Consider the following 17,417-nt stretch of genomic DNA (forward strand, 5'->3'; position numbering starts at 1 on the left):
GAGAGAGAGAGAGAGAGAGAGAGAGAGAGAGAGAGAGAGAGAGAGAGAGAGTGTGTGTGTGTGTGTGTGTGTGTGTGTGTATGAGTGAGAGAGAGAGAAATGGTTTGGGGACAGATCTCTCTACATTCACAGTCAAAAAAGGGGTGTAGAACTTACACTACAAGGAAGCAGAATATAAGGTCTAATATGGGAAAGCCTCTTTTCCAAAAGACTATTCTTTCCCTACTTTTCAAGAGGGGTAAAGTCTTCATAAATGTAATGAGAATAAAGTGTTAAACTGCAAACAAAAATGCAAACCAAGGAGTTAATTTCACATGTATAAATGACTCATAAAGATTCTTTCCTTTCTTGAGATTTATGCTCATAGGCAGTGAGGGCACTGGGACTAAAGTGAGGGGGAACAGGGTTTGCCACCCCCAAATATGGCTCTTTGGCATAAGGATTATTTTAGACTGATTAATTTTAAGAAACAGCCAAAGGAGAAGCTTTGAAAACGGAGTAGAATTTACCCTTTAGTGAGAGACATTTACATTTCTAAGGGAAATCTCCATCTGTAAGGGTGTTTCCCTCTCTGTACCAGGAGAATATGGATGACTCTAGATCAGTAGAGAAGAAAATGACCTAAATCTGCATAACAACCTTACCCGTGTTTACTGTGACTTCTTGGTCACCTCCCATAATGGACTCCCCTCCCACCCAATGTTTTCTTTTGTCTTTAACTGGATATGGTATTTAAGGTGGTGACTTGGGCCGTTTCAGAGAGTTACTTAGTTCTCTTGGATATCACCCATGTATACAGGAGTATACACTTCATTAAACTTGTTTTTCTCCTGTTAATCTGTCCTCTATTACAGGGGGTGTCTCTGCCAAGAACCTAGAAGGGTAGGGAGAAAATTATTTTTCCTTCCCTTTAAAAGGTTAGATTGGGAACTTAGAATGAAAGGCTGAAAATCATTTTGTATCTGCATGTCCTGAAATGGTGCTCGGAGAAAGGAAGGAAGGCACGGCTATCACACTGCTCTCGAACTCACCATGTCAGGGCAAAATTAGACAATGTGCTAGGTATGGGGATTCCATGGTGAGCGAAATCAAAAGCCTCTGCCATCATGGATCTGGCAATCCAGGGATAGAGCCTGACAATCAAATAATAAGGTGATCCCACAAATTAATATAAAATTTCAACTGTTGTAATGACTGTGGAAGAAAGCTCATGTGCTGTGAGAAGGAATAACACTTCCTGGGCCTGTCGTGGTCTGGGAGAATTAAGGAAGACTGCCCTCTCAAGTAGGATCTGAGCTGAGATCTACCTCTACCACCTTCTCCTCAATCTAGCTTCTTTGTATGCATTCTCCATCTCTATGAATGGCTCCACTCTCTATCTGTTTGCTAAAAAAAGAAATACAGAACTCATCTTTGATTTCTCTTTCTTCCTCATCTCTCACTGAATCATGACATTCTGTCTCTCTGTAAGCAAATAGGGTAGGGGGTCCCTAGAGAAAGAGAACCAGGCATGGCTTTCTTGACGTAAAAGAAGCCATTTTTGGCCTAAGCCATTCTGCAATCTAAGCCTGGTCATAATGCTTGCCCTTGAAGAGGTATCAGTAATTAATGATCTTAAGGGAAGTAAGGAAATGCAGGAACGATGGAAAAGCAATCAAGAAACAATAGTTTAGTGATAAAACAGTCCTAGCTCCTCCTCAAGGGATATACATAACTATCTGATACATGTCTTTGAGTTCTGCAGGAACTCAAAGGCCCCTCCCCTGGTGGAGGATGGAATAATGACATTGACTCTTGTGATTTTAATCAACTAAAACTTGGACTCTCTCAACCTTTGCCCCAATTCTATGCTGAATTCTTCTCTGCTCAAGTCCCTCCATGAACAGGCATGTTCCCTTAGCTTAAAAATTCCCCGATTTTGCTGTTCAGAGAGACACTATTTGGGGAAGGATTCCCAGTGTTCTCCTTACATGCTGCAAGTAATAATTCTTTCTTCTGATCTTTGACTTCATTTTGTCTCTTGGCTCGATACCCATGAAAAGGTAAACCCAGTTTTGGGGGTAACATCTCTTTATTCAAAATAAATTTTCTCTTTGCCACCTGCACAACCCTTGTCCATGCCACGAACCAACATCTTTACCTGGACCAACTTAACAGACTCCTAATTAGTTTTTCTGCCTCAGTTCTCATCCTCCTCTTGGCTCTGCCAATCACAGTTTACTTTCCACAAAGCAGAAAAAGTGATGTACCAGAAACACAAATATAATTGAGTCACCCTCTTCTGTTAAATCTCCTGGGAACTCCCCATTGTCATTAGGATGAAATACAAACATCTTAACATGGCTTACAAGACCCTTTAGGATCTGCTTTTTGCTCATTTCTGTAGCCTCTTCTCTTTCTGCTTGCGCCGTATCCTCTGTTCATCCTCAATTTCTCTCTCCTGGAATACATCCTGTTCTTTCTTTTTTCATTCCTATTCATCTATCGGGAACACTCTTCTTCCTTCCTCCTCCTTGCACCTTTTATACCTAGACATGTTATACTAATCTTCTAGCTCTTGATGTTCTGACATCTCTTTCTCTGTGTAAACCTGAGGCCCAAAAACTAGGTTAGGAGTCATAGAACCTATCACACTGGATCATAATTGCCAGTTAAAGGGTTCAGAATGAGCTTCCCCAAAATGGGTCACTTTGGAATCTGGACTACTTTGACCTGAAAGCAATCAAAACCCAGAAGATTTAAGAAAAACATTTACCTCTCCCTTAATTGCCTGAAAGAATTTAGATAGTCTGGTTCAAGAAGAGAACTATCACCAGAGATAACTACAAAGAATATGGGCTAGGTGTGGAGAGCTGGGAAGAGCTCAGCTGGGCCTGCAGAGCAGATTCCTCTCTGTGTCCTGTTGTCTCTGCAGAGCCTGGTAGACATTTACCAAACAGTTGCTCTTCCTATCTTCGTGTAAATTGTCTTCCTCCACTTTGAGGATTCCTTAGCTCACGATGGCATATAAGCCTCAACTGCCTGAATTCCTTTGGGTCTCACATTCTTATGAGGATCCCGTACGTATGTGATTAAATTTGCTTTTCTCCTGTCAATCTGACTTGTGTCAATTTAATTATGAGACCAGCCAAAGAACCTACAAAGTAGAGGAAAGTTTTTTTTCTCCCCAACACCAGTTTTCACTTGTCTGAATCCATTGTGACTCGTCTGAGGGCGGGAGTCACATTAATTCTTGTTTACCATGGTAGCTCAAATGCTTAAACAGGGCTAGGCTCATTGTATTTGCTTACTAAATATTTACTGGAAGAAAAAACAAAAAGAAGGGACAAAGCAATTAAGAGAAGATGAAAGGAAAGGAGGGAAGGAGGGAAGGAGAGAAGGAGGGAGGGAGGGGGAGAAGGAGGGAAAAAGAAGAAGGAAGAGAAGAGAGAAAGGAGGAAAAGAGGAAGGAATCCTTAGGGATAGTTCATTGTTCTTTCCTCATTTAAATGACTCTGATATGGCACGAGGGGGCTTTGCTCTCCTGCCTAGGGCAGCATGATACAATTAAATTTCTGCAAGAGAAATGTTCTGTATTTGCACTATCTAATACGGTAGTCACTAGCCACATGGGGCATTTGAAATGTGCCTAGTATAATTAAAGAGTTTTTTAATATGATTTTATTTTAAATTTAAATAGTCCACATAGTTACCAGCTACTGTATGGACAGTGCAAGACTCAAGGAACTACTGGCAGAGCCAACCTCCAGTGCTTCATCTGCACGACTCCTCCCTCACCATTTCTGTTGCCCTGCTGCTCAATACTGTGTTATTCACTGCAGTTCCCCTGTTGCTTTTAGGAATTTCTCTAAAATTCCTCCTTGCCATGCCAAGCAGCATGATAGAATGCCATTTACACTTCATTTTCAATAGTCTTAATGAGGGTCATTTTGATCTCACAAATACTGGTGAGTGATTTCTATCTTTATCACCAAGAGCTGTTTTTTTCCCCCAAAAAACACTCACTATAATGGCAAAATGGTGAAATAAGCCAAGAGCCTCTCAGACTATTAAGCCGAATGCTCCAAAATCAGCTAAAAAAAAAAACAACAAAGGTTTCATTTGAACATTGCTCTTCGTCCCTTTGGAATACAGAGAAAACAACAGGCTTCAGAATAGCAGAAGGCAGGCAGGTAGAGACCAGAGGAAAGCATGAGAGAGAAAAGGACTACAAAATCTTTGCCTCCTCCCATAAAACTGAGTGATGACTGTCCTACAATTATTGTTATTAGAGAGCCAGCAGGGTGGAAAGGGAAGGGAGCTGGATTTAGGAGTCAGAAGTCTTCTTTCTGTTATACAGACTTGCGTGTGTAAGTTACATAACCTCTCTGACCCTCAAGTATTTTTCTTGTCTAAATGGGGGAATATATACCCACCCTCCTTATCTGGTTAGGTTTTTGTAAGTTTCAAATGAAACAATATATGCAAAAAGGATATGCAGTGTAAGTTATTCTCACTGTTACACAAGAGGAGGCAATATTAAAATCTCACCACTTGCTGTCTTCCAATAAAAACTTCAGGATGGAAAACAAACAAGAATATATTATTTCTATTTCTTAACAGCCTTAGAGCCTACTTACCTACCTTCAGCCATTGAAATTTACCTGAAAACGTATTTCTTTTTCTAACAAGTATCTATTGTTGGGAAGTATCTACTTCCACACTTGTCCTGGAGGCTGGCAGTAATATGGCTTCAAACCAAAGGCCACATTGTATCTTGCCGGGTTGGTATGAAGGGAAGGGGCACAGCAGTGGAATTCAAAATTGAATGAGGTCTGCAATGAAGGTACATCTTTGGGTCTCTCCTATCTCCCCTATTTCCATGTTATACTAACTTCCCTCTTTGAGCAGGTACTTACTTACTCTGAAATGTAATAGTCCATTCTTGCACTAAGGGTTCCCTTTAGCTTTGAGAGATGTATTCATTCAATAAGCTTAATTGAACTTCCAATGCGTGTCTAGCAATATACTCAGTGCTCTGTAAAAGGGAAGGAAAGCCCTCAAGAAGCTTACAGTCTGGAGGCAGAGCCCATATGCATGTAGATGACACATGAGACAGCATAGTTGAGTGTACTAGGGAAAAATACCACCCCCAGACTCTGTAACAGCCCCCCAGAGTATTATAACTGGAGCTACCCATTTTTACTGTCATTCTTACTTTGAAGAGAAAGAATATTGACATCCTATGGATGAAAATTCAGATTTGCAAATTTTATTTTCCATACAAATAAAACCATCAGAAAATTACAGCCTACACACTAATTATACATGGAGGATTCCATTAGGTTAGGTCAAACCTAGGTGGCTACTATATTCAACATATATTTCTAAATTGAGTTTAATAAAGTTTAATTATCCATGGTGTAGTATCTACCATGTGGGAAAATTCCAACTATTTTCTGATACATTTCCATCACTAGAATACAGTTCCATTAAATAGATCTAACATTATTAAAACCTCTATACACAAATTATGACCCAAATGAAATATTACCGATTTCCAAAGGTAATATTTTCCTAGGTAATTTGTACAAAAGTTACAACCACCTAGTCAGATGTGACCCAAGTGTACATATAACAGTTGCTTCTTGTGTTCATTCACTCATTAATTTATCCATCCATCCATTCATCCACCCATTCATCCACAATAGAAGAAGCTTAATATGGAGAAAGCATAGGTGTTTAGAACTGAGCAGACCTGGACTTGAATTCAGACTCTACTATTTAATATTAATTATGTCTCTGGGCCTCAGTTACTCATTGTAAAATAGAAATGAATATATAAAATACCTAACCGATATGTCATTGTAGCATTGTGGAGTATGTCCTTGCTGTAAGGATAATTCGTAAAGTTTGACTTATAATTATTTAATCTTGATTGAGATGAGGAAAAGTAAAACAGTTATTAACCTTGTACTGGAGTTACTTCTAGAAAATAGTGATATTAATCACATACCCTCCATAGAAGAAGAGAAACGCAAGCCATGTTAATTGTCAGGGCTCAAAGAATGAGCGTTTTGGTTTCCCACGTACTGTGGACTGGAGATAATTTTGGACTGGTGAGCATGACCTTGCTAGTTAGACATTCTGATCTCTAGTAGGGTAAATCATGTTTCCTAAGTCAATTAAAGTAGTTGAAAACCAAGTCCCTATTTTAAAAATAACAACTTTGGGGGACCATTGAGAAGCTAGTTTTGCTCCGACAGAGCAGCCAGGAAGTAGGGCTATCTCAGTACATGTCTTTTTATTCATGTGGTACTTTGAGAACCAGTTCAGACTTCTCCTTTGAGAAGGAGAAAAGTAATGAAAACATCAGGGTTCAGCAGCAACTGAGTCTCAACCCAAAAGAAGTCATCAGCATTTGCTCTGTGTCCAGCTCTGTCCAACCTAAGAATGCCAAAGACAATTGATACCATTTCTACCTTTTCTGTCTAGAACTTTGCTTAGTATTAAGACATATTTAACTTGATCCAAATACGTGATGGACTGGGAGAACTGAAATGGGCATATATATAAGTGGATTTGGTTAAACTCAGAAGCCATCTTGGGGGGAAAAATTAAAGTGCCTAGCAGAATACCTCTACATAGCAGCAACATAGCAGATAATTAGTTTCATTCCCCAAACTTTGAGCCCCTATTGTGTGCCATGTACCATCCATCCTTGTCCAAATAAAACTAGGTCCTTGCTCTCAAGGGGCCTATAATTCAGTGCCAGAGGGATTCACTGAAAGATATAAAGTGAGTTTAATAAGTATAATAAGGCACAGCATTCTGTGGCCTCAACAGGAAGCAGGAACGCCCTCAGTGACAGGGAATGGGGAGGTACATTAAGAGAGTGTGTTGTTCTCAGGCACGTGAATGACAAGAGGTTTAGGAAACTTCAGCCTGTGCCCATCTCATGCTTAACCCTGAAACACTGTCTGGGTCTCGGGATCTCTATCAGTAAAGCAGAGCTTGGGAGTCAAACGATGACACAAATCCTGGTTTTGCTACCCTCCAAGTTGTTCCCATTCATTCATTTATTTCTTCACTTGTTCCTTCATCTTTTCATCAAATATCTACATTGTACCTACCATGTGCTAGGCACTCCGCAAACAGCACTAATAATAAAACAGATATTTAGTCTATTCTTGCAGAGCCTATGACAGATAATAACAAGTGAATAAGAATAATTGGAATCAATGTAACAACAAAACCCCATAAGCATGATTTTACGAATCATAATGCAGCCCATGGAGAAGGAGAAAAAGGGAGCCCTGAGAGAAAATAGAGAAAACCTTCTTCGGGCATTAGCTCCAGGAACTAATGTTCACATTGAGGCATGAAGGCATAAGAGGAAAGGGAGTGAGAAGAGTGGGGACAGAAGCGGCAGGGAGAGCATCTCAGGAAGGAGGAGGAGTGTGTGCTAAGGCCCTGAGGTGGGGGCAAGCTGGTGGCAGGCTGGAGCTATTGAAAGGCAGCCAGCAAGGATGTGGGCGGAGTTTGTTATGGAGAAAGCAGTGCAAAACCCCTCGCTGGCAACTCATTTACATTCATTTCAACATGTTCTCTGGGCAACTCAAGTGAGACTAGTATCAGAGTTCCTAAAGAAATACGAACAGGGATGGGGTGCATCCGCTCTCTAACCTCTGATTACTTTCCCTTGCTCACTTCTACCTCTGGTTCTGCTGTTCACCAGGCTCACCAGCCAGGTGGTGCCTCAAAGCCTGTGCAGCTGCTACTACCTCTGCTTGCAATGCTTTTTGCCCAGACCACCCCATGGCTCAGTCCCTTACCTCGTTCAAACCCCTGCCTCCCCGGTAAGGACTTCTCCATCCACGCCATCTACAATTGCATCTCTCCAGACCCTCCGCATACTTGCTATATTTTTCTCCATTGCATTTATCTTCTTCTAAAGAGCTGTAAAATGTCCTTATTTATTCTGCTTAGCCTCTCTCCTCCAGAAAATAAGCTCCAGAAAGGCAGAGATGTGAGTCTGTTTTGTTCACTGCTGTAACTCCTGTCTTCCAGAATAGTGCCACAGTCAACATTCAAAGCTATTTCTTGAAAGAATCTCATTTAATCTTCACAAGGCAACATGCAATGACTAGCTCAAAGGGGTGGTGTATCAGCTTTCATAAAGTTACAAAAATCATTTCCTTGACAAATCAAAATCTTGTATTGATGAAGGCAATAAATACCCACAAAATAAATTCAAATATTGTATTAATAAGTTTTGACAGTTTTTCCATCTCATGAAATGAAAATCACATAATTTATTAAAGTTAGTAATTTCTTTTTGCTATTAATCATATATTATTTGCACTGTGATAATGTTATATCCGTGGATTACATTTCAAATTGAAATTCAAAAAGAGTATTAAAATTTCTCTGTGAGATTCAACTTTCTTCTTAAAAATTGCTATCTCTTGTCTTCTAACATTATGGTATAAACTGTGGATTTTAATTAATTATATATTCAAATAAAAAAAGAAATTGGTCTTAAAAATATGACTCATTTTGCTGCCATTTTAAGTATAGAAAACAGAATGCAAGAGGAGAGTTTTTGGGCTTTTGACTGTTAACTCTGAGAGGTAAAGTGCAAAATAGAGCAAAACTGAAAAAAAAAAAAATTAGCAAGACAAGTATGTCTCCTTGCTAAAACCATGGTGTTTAAACTTCCCAGTTTTGGTATTCATTTTAACTTGATGCTTTCTGCCAGAAGACTCTTAGGCTGTGGGATGGCTGGGAAGACCTTGTATGAGCATTTTAATTAGCTAATTATCTGATAATATAAGGTAACACCTTTATTCTCCTATTGAACTCTCAAGTCCTCTCTCTGTGAAAATGCTGTACTTTTCACCATCAGGACAAAAATCCTCAGTCATCCTATCCTTCTGGCTCTAGTCATATCAAATTGGATCTTACAAGTCCCCTTCCAGAACATAACTGGAGGAGTCAGGATGTCAATCCAGCCAAATCAGCTAAGGCAGGGAGTGTTCACAGGTGGGACCTTGAGTCTGTGGAGTGAGAGTGAATAAAAGCAGAAGTGAGGGGCAGAGCAAACGACCTCCATCCAGGGAAAGAGGTCATGTGCCTTTGCCCTTGACTCTGAGGCATTCGGCTGTACTGGAGTATGCAGATACATGACTTCCTGGATCCAACCTTGTTGTTGACATTTCCTTAGCTTAGGTTAAAAGGATGGAACACAGTGATCAGACAGGACTTGGTGGGCCAAGTCAGGGAAAAGCATCTTTCAGAACCATAGCATCTGTCCATCCAGAAAACTAGTGAACTGTATCAGAATGATGGAAATTAACCTATGAAATGTCAATGCTAGCATTTCTTCATAACCTGATCGAGAACTCTAGCAATGTGATGGTTTGTTGATGTGTGACAATCTTTTCTCCAGTGATATAAATATTCTGGTAGCTCTGTCTTTATGTAAACACTCTCTAGCGATACAGAACTCAGTACCTTACACAGGGTAATCCCCTGGTGCATGCTTATTGACTGACTGATAAATGAATGAACTGGTGACCAACAAAGGAATATCTCTCTCCTAGCAAATATCAGCCTTTTACTCTGAAAAGCAAGTAACGAAGCTGAGAGCTAGCATTTTACAACTTAGTTCTTCTAAAGGCTTTTGATAAAACCTTTTTTTTTGACAAAGGCTTTTAAAAAAATACTACAACATATATTAAAAATAAGACAGAACAATTTAGCAGTAATAAAATAATTTTCTTTCAGTGCCATATTACCAAATATGTTTAAAATATAACTTCTAATCTTATGTAAACATTGTGGACATTAACATATCAAAGAAAGTTTATCATGTACAAAGTCTCCTCTTTGCTATTTCTCCTTTTTTTATCATATAGTAAGCGTCATATAGGTAAGATAACTAACAAGCCCACCTGTATCTCCGCTTCTGTTCTATCTCCCATAGGGAGTGAGGATGTAGGAAATTCAGTCCTAGCTGGGCTTCCATGTGCCTTGCGTAAATCACTTAATATCTCTGCATCCATGTGCCCTGCGTAAATCACTTAATATCTCTGTATCCATGTGCCTTGAGTAAATCACTTAATATCTCTGGAAAGCTTAGTTTCCTCACGTGTAACAGGATGGGAAGAATGCCTGCCCTGCCCACTGCCCAGATAATGTGGAAAGTGCTTTGAAATGCTGAAGTGGAAAACAAATGTATTTATAAGTGTAAAAACTGCTCACAAGAAGTATCACCAAGAGAGGCCCTTCCTGCTACCTTAGAGGGTCTCTACAGCTGCAAGTCTCCACCCAACTTCTCACCAGAGAGCGTGGGAATTTCTAGGGAGATGGGCCTCAGCTGGGATCAAAAGGCAATAAATGTTTCACCCTCTAAATTCACAGGTACAACCGGTATTGCTCTTAATGTGTCTGCTGTGTTACCACAGAGCTGACCAAAAGGGTTTATTTCAGAGAAATCAGTTCTGAAAGTCCCACCTGACGCGCCTATATAGAGAAGGCTGACGCTAGGGGGTGTCCCCAAGCTGAGACTCATGGGCTGAGTTGTGTCCCTTCCCAAATTTACGTGTTGAAGTCCTATCTCCCAGTACCTCAGAATGTGGCTGTTTCTGGAGGTTGGGCCTGGACAGAGGTAATTAAGGTAAAATGAGGTCATTAGTATGGACCTTAATTCAACATGACTGGTGTCCTTCTGAGAAAAGGAATTTGCACACAGACAGGTACAGAGGGAAGACCATATGAGAACATAGTGAGAAGGTAGCCATCTACACCAAGGAGAGAGGCTTCAGAAGAAACGAACCCTGCTGACACCTTGATCTTGAACTTCTAGCCTTCAAGCTAGAAAACCTGGAACTTCTAGTCTTCCGGTGAGAAAATAAATTGCGGTTGTTTAAGCCACCCAGTCTGTGGTATGATGTTATGGCAGCCCTATCACACTAACGCACTATACCTTCATCTTTCTCTCCCTGTGGGAGAAGAGGATACATTGGACTTAGTACCCATTTCTCCTGCAAAGAATGAGCCCAAATCTTTCCTCCACTAGGTAGGGTCAGTGGTCACTGACCTGAAGGTTGCTGAGTCACTGAATCTGCAGGGTACCTGATTCTTTGATGCTGCCCGTATAAGGAAGGGTGGCAGGAGTTAGGGGGTGAACCTGGGAGGGAACCATCCTCTGCTTGTTGTGGGGAAAACACTTAAGTCTCCTGTGGTTGAGTGGATGCTGCACAAAGCCTTCCCCTAGGAGGGCCTCCCACTAGAGCAAGGGGACCTGTTGCAGGAGATCTGGGGAAAATTCACTCCTGGGAGGATGAAGGTCAGCAAGAAGCCCAGCCTTGCCAACTCACTCATGCCAGGGAACAGCCCAGGAAAATGCCCTCACCTGCAGGAGCCCCTGAAGAAGCCACATGTGAGATGCCCTCCGCAATTCAGACTTAGGTGGCACTGGTGACCCACAGCCAGTTAAGAATAGACATAAAAACTGTAAAAAAAAATTAATAAACAGAAACCTCAATGAAATAGAGTTGGGAGAGCAGAAAGGGGAGCTCTTATGCCTGCAATATTAGCAGAGCCCAACAGGAAGAAGAGTCCTTTCCTGGCAAGGACTCAGCCAATGAAAAGCATGAACTCTTTGTTTACTACAGCCCTCCCCACTTCCTTTTCCTCCCTACGAAAAAGTTCTCCTTCCCTTGCCACGTGAGAGCTTGCATGATCCTCACCATGGTTGCAGACCCTGAACTGCAATTCTTTGCTGATCCTGCATAAACCCGTCTTTGCTGGAGAAATATCTGAGTGCCTGTCTATTTTGGGTCAGTAAAGCTACAGCAACCCACTAAAAGGGGGTGGTGAATTTGGAACTGCCACCATATTGGCCATCAGCGAGAGAAAGTGTTTTCCCTCCTTCCATCACCAGGGGAGACGGTCGGCAGGAGCAGACTATATCCTACTAACAATTCTGACGATAATTCTGACGTGTGGGTGGGTTTTTCCCACCACCAAGCAATTCTCCAGCACCAGCTGGGTGGTCTACAATTCAACTCAATTCTGACACTACTTGGAGAGAGCATCAGATCCCACAGGCCAAGGGCTCAGTACTACAAGACAGCACTCTCTCATCCCCCTTGAGACACCAATTGCAAGTCCAGGCTGTCACCTGCGCTTCTAACTGAGCAGCTGTAAATGGGAGGTTCCTACAACCCCCTCTTCAGGTTTGATTAACTTGCTAGAGCAGCTCAGAGAAACATTTTACTTTACAGCCAGATAGAAGCGACGCATAGAGCAAGGTATGGGGAAAGGGCATGGGCCTTCCATGCTCTCTGAGCAGGACACCCTCTCCAAATCACCACATGTTCACCAACCTGTTTCCTTAGAGTGGAACCTGGAAGCTTTCCGAACGCCGCCCTTTTGGATTTTTAGGGAGACTTCATTAAATAGGCACGACTGATAAAATCATTGTCAATTGGTGATGGAACTCCATCTGCAGCCCCACTCTCCTCCTTGGAGGTCAGAAGGATGGAATTGAAAATTCCAACCCTCTAATCATTTAGCTGGTAGCCCTGGCAACCAGCTCCCATCCTTAGGTTACCTAGGGCTTTCCAAAAGTCACTCATTAACATAACAGAAGCCACCTTTATTGCCCTCTTCACTTCGGAAATTCCAAGGGCTTTAGGAGCTTTGTGCAAGGGTCAGGGTCAAAGAACAAATCTATAGTTCTTATTATAAATCACAATATCACATCTTCTTTAACCATACCTTCCCTTCTCCCAAGTAGCTTCATCCTCCCAGTTAGGCCCAGGAAGGGACAAGTGGAAACAGTTTAGTAATAAGACTGGATTACAGAAACCAATGGACTGGCCTAAATTTTAAACGGGATTGAGGAGGCAAAACAAGTCCTTTTGGTCAGAATGGGAAATCTGGGGTCTAAAAAACGAGCAGTCTTGAGGCTTAAGGGATCTGCATGTTGTGTGTACCTGCTGTGAGGCTCGGAAGTCAAATACCTCATAAATGAAGTGTAGCAGAGTTGCTTAGCGGGTATTTATTCAAACCTCGGAAATCCTCTTCCTCCCTCAGTGTTTCTTTCAAAATTTTATAATCTACCTCACCCTCACAATCCCATTTCTAAATTTTAATGTTGTCTCTGCAAGAAAGAGTGATCTTGAGCGAGTCACTTACCCTCTCTGGCATGGCCTCATCTGTAAAATGAGAATCACTGACCTAAAACAAAGAGGCTTCCAGTTATTTTTCCTGCAAAAATGGGTGTATTTGGGATCAACAAAGAACTGCAATTCGAGTTCTGCAACCATGGCTAGCCATGTGCAAATCCCCCCAAAAATGGAGGGGAGAACTCCTCTAGGGGGAAAGGAAGTCGGGAAGTAAACAAAGAGTTCACTGGAGGAATTGAGTCTGAAGTATAGTAGCTTTTCATTGGCTGAGTTGTGGCAGTCCCTCATGGGCTGACCTCTTGCCGGGCAAGCAGAGAAAGTCTTTCTTCTTCCTGTTGGGCTCTGCCATTGTCTGGGGGCATAAGAACTCCTGCTTCTGGCCTCCTGACTCTATTTTGATTAAGGTTTTTGATGATTCATTTGTACAAGATAATAATACCAGCTTGCAGGGTAGTCACGGAGAATAAGTGATATAGAGCATTTAAGATCAAGTCTGGTACGTACTACATACTTGATACATGACAGTTACCATTATTATTATTAACAGCAATACTTATATGAGTAAATCTACATTCTAGGAATAGTCATCTATCCGTGTTAACCAAACGGGGATACTCAGGCCCCCGAACAAGCTGTCTGTCCAGAAAACACACTGGCACTCATCCTAGAACACATATCCTGGGGTCATTATCGAATGTCATCCCTTCTGTGAAGCCTTTTTTAACTGCAACTCTGTAACCCCTTCATCGGCTTCCCAACACTACAGAAGCCGCCTTTTCCCCTGCTGGGCTTCGTTCAGGCTGCTGTAAAAGGACTTGGCTCGTGAGCCTTTGCAGCTAAACCTCAAGCCCTTGAAGGGTTAGAGCTATAGTTTAACTCAGTTTTGTACCCGGTAGTTTGTCAGTGCTCAGTGTTTTTTACCTTTAATTCAGGGGTTGACTGCTGTATGCTCACCTACAAATGAGGTTTCGGATGATACTCTGAAACAGTTGTGTCAGAATCATCCAGAGAGCGTGTTAAAGACGGGAATAAAGACACAGACCTACTAGAGAATGGACTTGAGGATATGGGGAGAGGGAAGGGTGAGCTGTGACAAAGTGAGAGAGTGGCATGGACATATATACACTACCAAACGTAAGGTAGATAGCTAGTGGGAAGCAGCCGCATGGCACAGGGAGATCAGCTCGGTGCTTTGTGACCGCCTGGAGGGGTGGGATAGGGAGGGTGGGAGGGAGAGAGACGCAAGAGGGAAGAGATATGGGAACATATGTATATATATAACTGATTCACTTTGTTATAAAGCAGAAACTAACACACCATTGTAAAGCAATTATACCCTAATAAAGATGTTAAAAAAAAACACCTCAGGCTCCTGGGCTGCACCCTCAGGGAGCCTGACTCAGCCAGTCAGGGAGGTCCAGGGCTTAACAATCACCCACCCCTCTACAGTTGCTTACTATGTAAGTGATCTTCCCACCGTCTGCTCCCGGCTCTGGGATTCTATGATTACTCCAGTCAGATTACTAACATCTTGAATGTGCCCTTTGCTCATGTCCCAACTGAGCTCTTCAACTTGCTTTCGCTTATGGGAGAAGGACAAAAGGTTTTGCTCCTTTGTTCCCAGTGTAAGAACTAAGTTTTACTGAGAATCAATTGCTCGCTGTGGAGCACAGGAGTATTTAAGCATTCAAGTCAGTTCAGTGTTGATGAAGCATTGCTTGAAATTATTTCAGAACCCACAGACGAGCCTATTTTTTGCCTAAGAATGGCCTATAACGCATCATCTGCTGCACTCGCAGTACAAAATTGTCTTCCTGAAGTTTTAGGGTTTGTCTTCTAGCTCCAAAGATCCGTGAATAAAATTCTGTGAGACTCACACAGCAGATCTCTGACCTACAAACCTTGCCCATCAAATCTAGCCACTTTCTCAGTAATGGTATTCTCCCTCCTCCAACCCAAGTAGCAGTATTAGAAGTGCTACTCTTTTTTTTTGCGGTACGCAGGCCTCTCACTGTTGTGGCCTCTCCCGTTGCAGAGCACAGGCTCCAGACGCGCAGGCTCAGCGGCCATGGTTCACGGGCCCAGCCACTCCGCGGCACGTGGGATCTTCCCAGACCAGGGCATGAACCCGTGTCCCCTGCATTGGCAGGCGGACTCTCAACCACTACGCCACCAGGGAAGCCCAGTGCTACTCTTTTTTAAACAAATGAGGAATAGCTGCTTTAAAGATGTACATCATCTAAGAGGACACCGATTAGAATAGTCACAGGTGTTAAAATAGAGATTTCAACGTTTTCATTTTACCCATTTCTCATTCTCTGAATAATCCAGCATCCTCTGACACTACCCTACCCCCAACCCTGCCAAGACTCTATGCAGCTAGAGAATAGAAACAAAACATAAAACCCTCTGGAGAAGGATCTTAGACCTGTGGTCACTGGGAAGAGAGGGGAGAAGTAAATGAGGCAGGTGGCTGGTGGCGGGAAAGTTCTGTTTCTCCTTGGCTCCTTCCATCAATCAAGGAGGAAGATTGTTCCTATTTCCCTTCCCCACAGAAAAATGTAGGAGAAAAGAAATTGGGCACACTTCCCATCCTCAACTGGATTGCTGGCAAACTCTGATGAATTATCCTGGGAAAAGACTATAGGACTATAGTTGAAAATCCACACTAAATATGCTACTTCAGCAAGTAAAGTTAGAAAAAGTAAACAATTTAATACACTTGCAAGAATGCTTGTTAAGAGTGCCCCATCCCACAATAAACACTAAGTATACTTCTTCCTTTAAACCTGTAAATTATCTTTGCTCATCTGTACATACTGGAGGATGTTCTAATTCTGACCATAATATTCCAGTGCTACCTTCTGCCAACTTGGGTTTCTTGAGAGACAGATCATACAGAATCCTCAAACACATTACAGTTATTCTTAAACATACTTTCTTCCCCTAAGTCCTAACCCTTTTCTAGCCTGATGAGCTAGAAAGGTCCATGTTGCAGAGTGTTGACCTCTACGTGGCACACGGACCATCATTTCTCATCCCTGTGTCCATGGCAAAATTTTTCTTTTTTAAATTAAAAAAGTGTTTTTGAAACATCACAGATACAGACTTGTGTGTGTGTGCATACTGATCTCAGAGAAAACCGCTGTTCTGACTTTTTTCCCCCACTACTTAAGCATTTTATTTTATACCAGGTAAATTAAATAATTCAAAAATGTCTTGCTTCCCTTCTGCCCATATTCCATCTCCCTCTCCACTTTTCCTTCCTGTGGATTACTTTCAATAAATTTGTGGGCTTGTCAAATTCTAATTCTCGAAGCTATTGCTTACATGTACGTTCTTTCAAACAGCTCTGAAGCGTTGTCTCATTTCCAGAATTCTATCTTCTGTTAGCTCTCCAATGTTCTCAGACAGGAAGTGAAGTTAAGCACATAGTCTAATTCTCTAATTCCTCAAACTGATGAAGCACATGGGAAAATGTACTCAGGATGTACTTCAACTAAAGCTTTCCCTACAGCGTTATACATGCAAATACTATTCCCGAGGATGACTGTGCTGTCCACTTGTTTTCTGGTGGTGACTGTATGCTGACTTTTATGATAGTTATTTTCTTCCGTCTCCTTATAGCTTTATACCTAATGTACATATCTAAACAACCTAGTTTTGCATTGCCTGTTTTTGACCTTTACACAAATGAAAATATATTATGTTTTCTTTTGAGACTTGCTTCTTTTATTCAATGTAATTTTTGTGAAATTTTTTCTGTTGATGCGTAAAGCTATAGTTCATTAAGGGCCATCTCTGTATACTATTCCACTATATAAATTAACAACAATTTAGGTGTCAGTTCTGCTCTTGATGGGCACTTAGGTTGTTTCATACTTGAACTATTACACACAATTCTGTTATGAATGTTCTTATATAAATCAATTGGTGCCCATTGAAAGAGTTTTTCTAGGGTAGATAGCTAGAGGTAGGCTTGTCAGACCAGAAGATATACACATTTACTTTATGAGGTAATGTCAAATTGTTTTCCAAAGTGGTTGAACCAATTATACTCCAACCAGCAGTGGAGGAGAGTTCTACTTGCTTCCATCCTTGCCAATATTCTCTCCAGTCAAACTCAGTGCTTTTAATCTTTCTTAATACAGCACTCAAGGCCATTATTACAAGTTTATCAAAACTGACATATAAGGTAAACCTGTTTATCATCCCCTTCATTTCTCTTTCTTAAACCTT

This window comes from Aethalodelphis obliquidens, unplaced genomic scaffold, assembly GCF_003676395.1.
Source record: "Aethalodelphis obliquidens isolate GAN/ISIS:26980383/991018 unplaced genomic scaffold, ASM367639v1 scaffold11, whole genome shotgun sequence".
NCBI classification, from domain to species: Eukaryota; Metazoa; Chordata; class Mammalia; order Artiodactyla; family Delphinidae; genus Aethalodelphis; species Aethalodelphis obliquidens.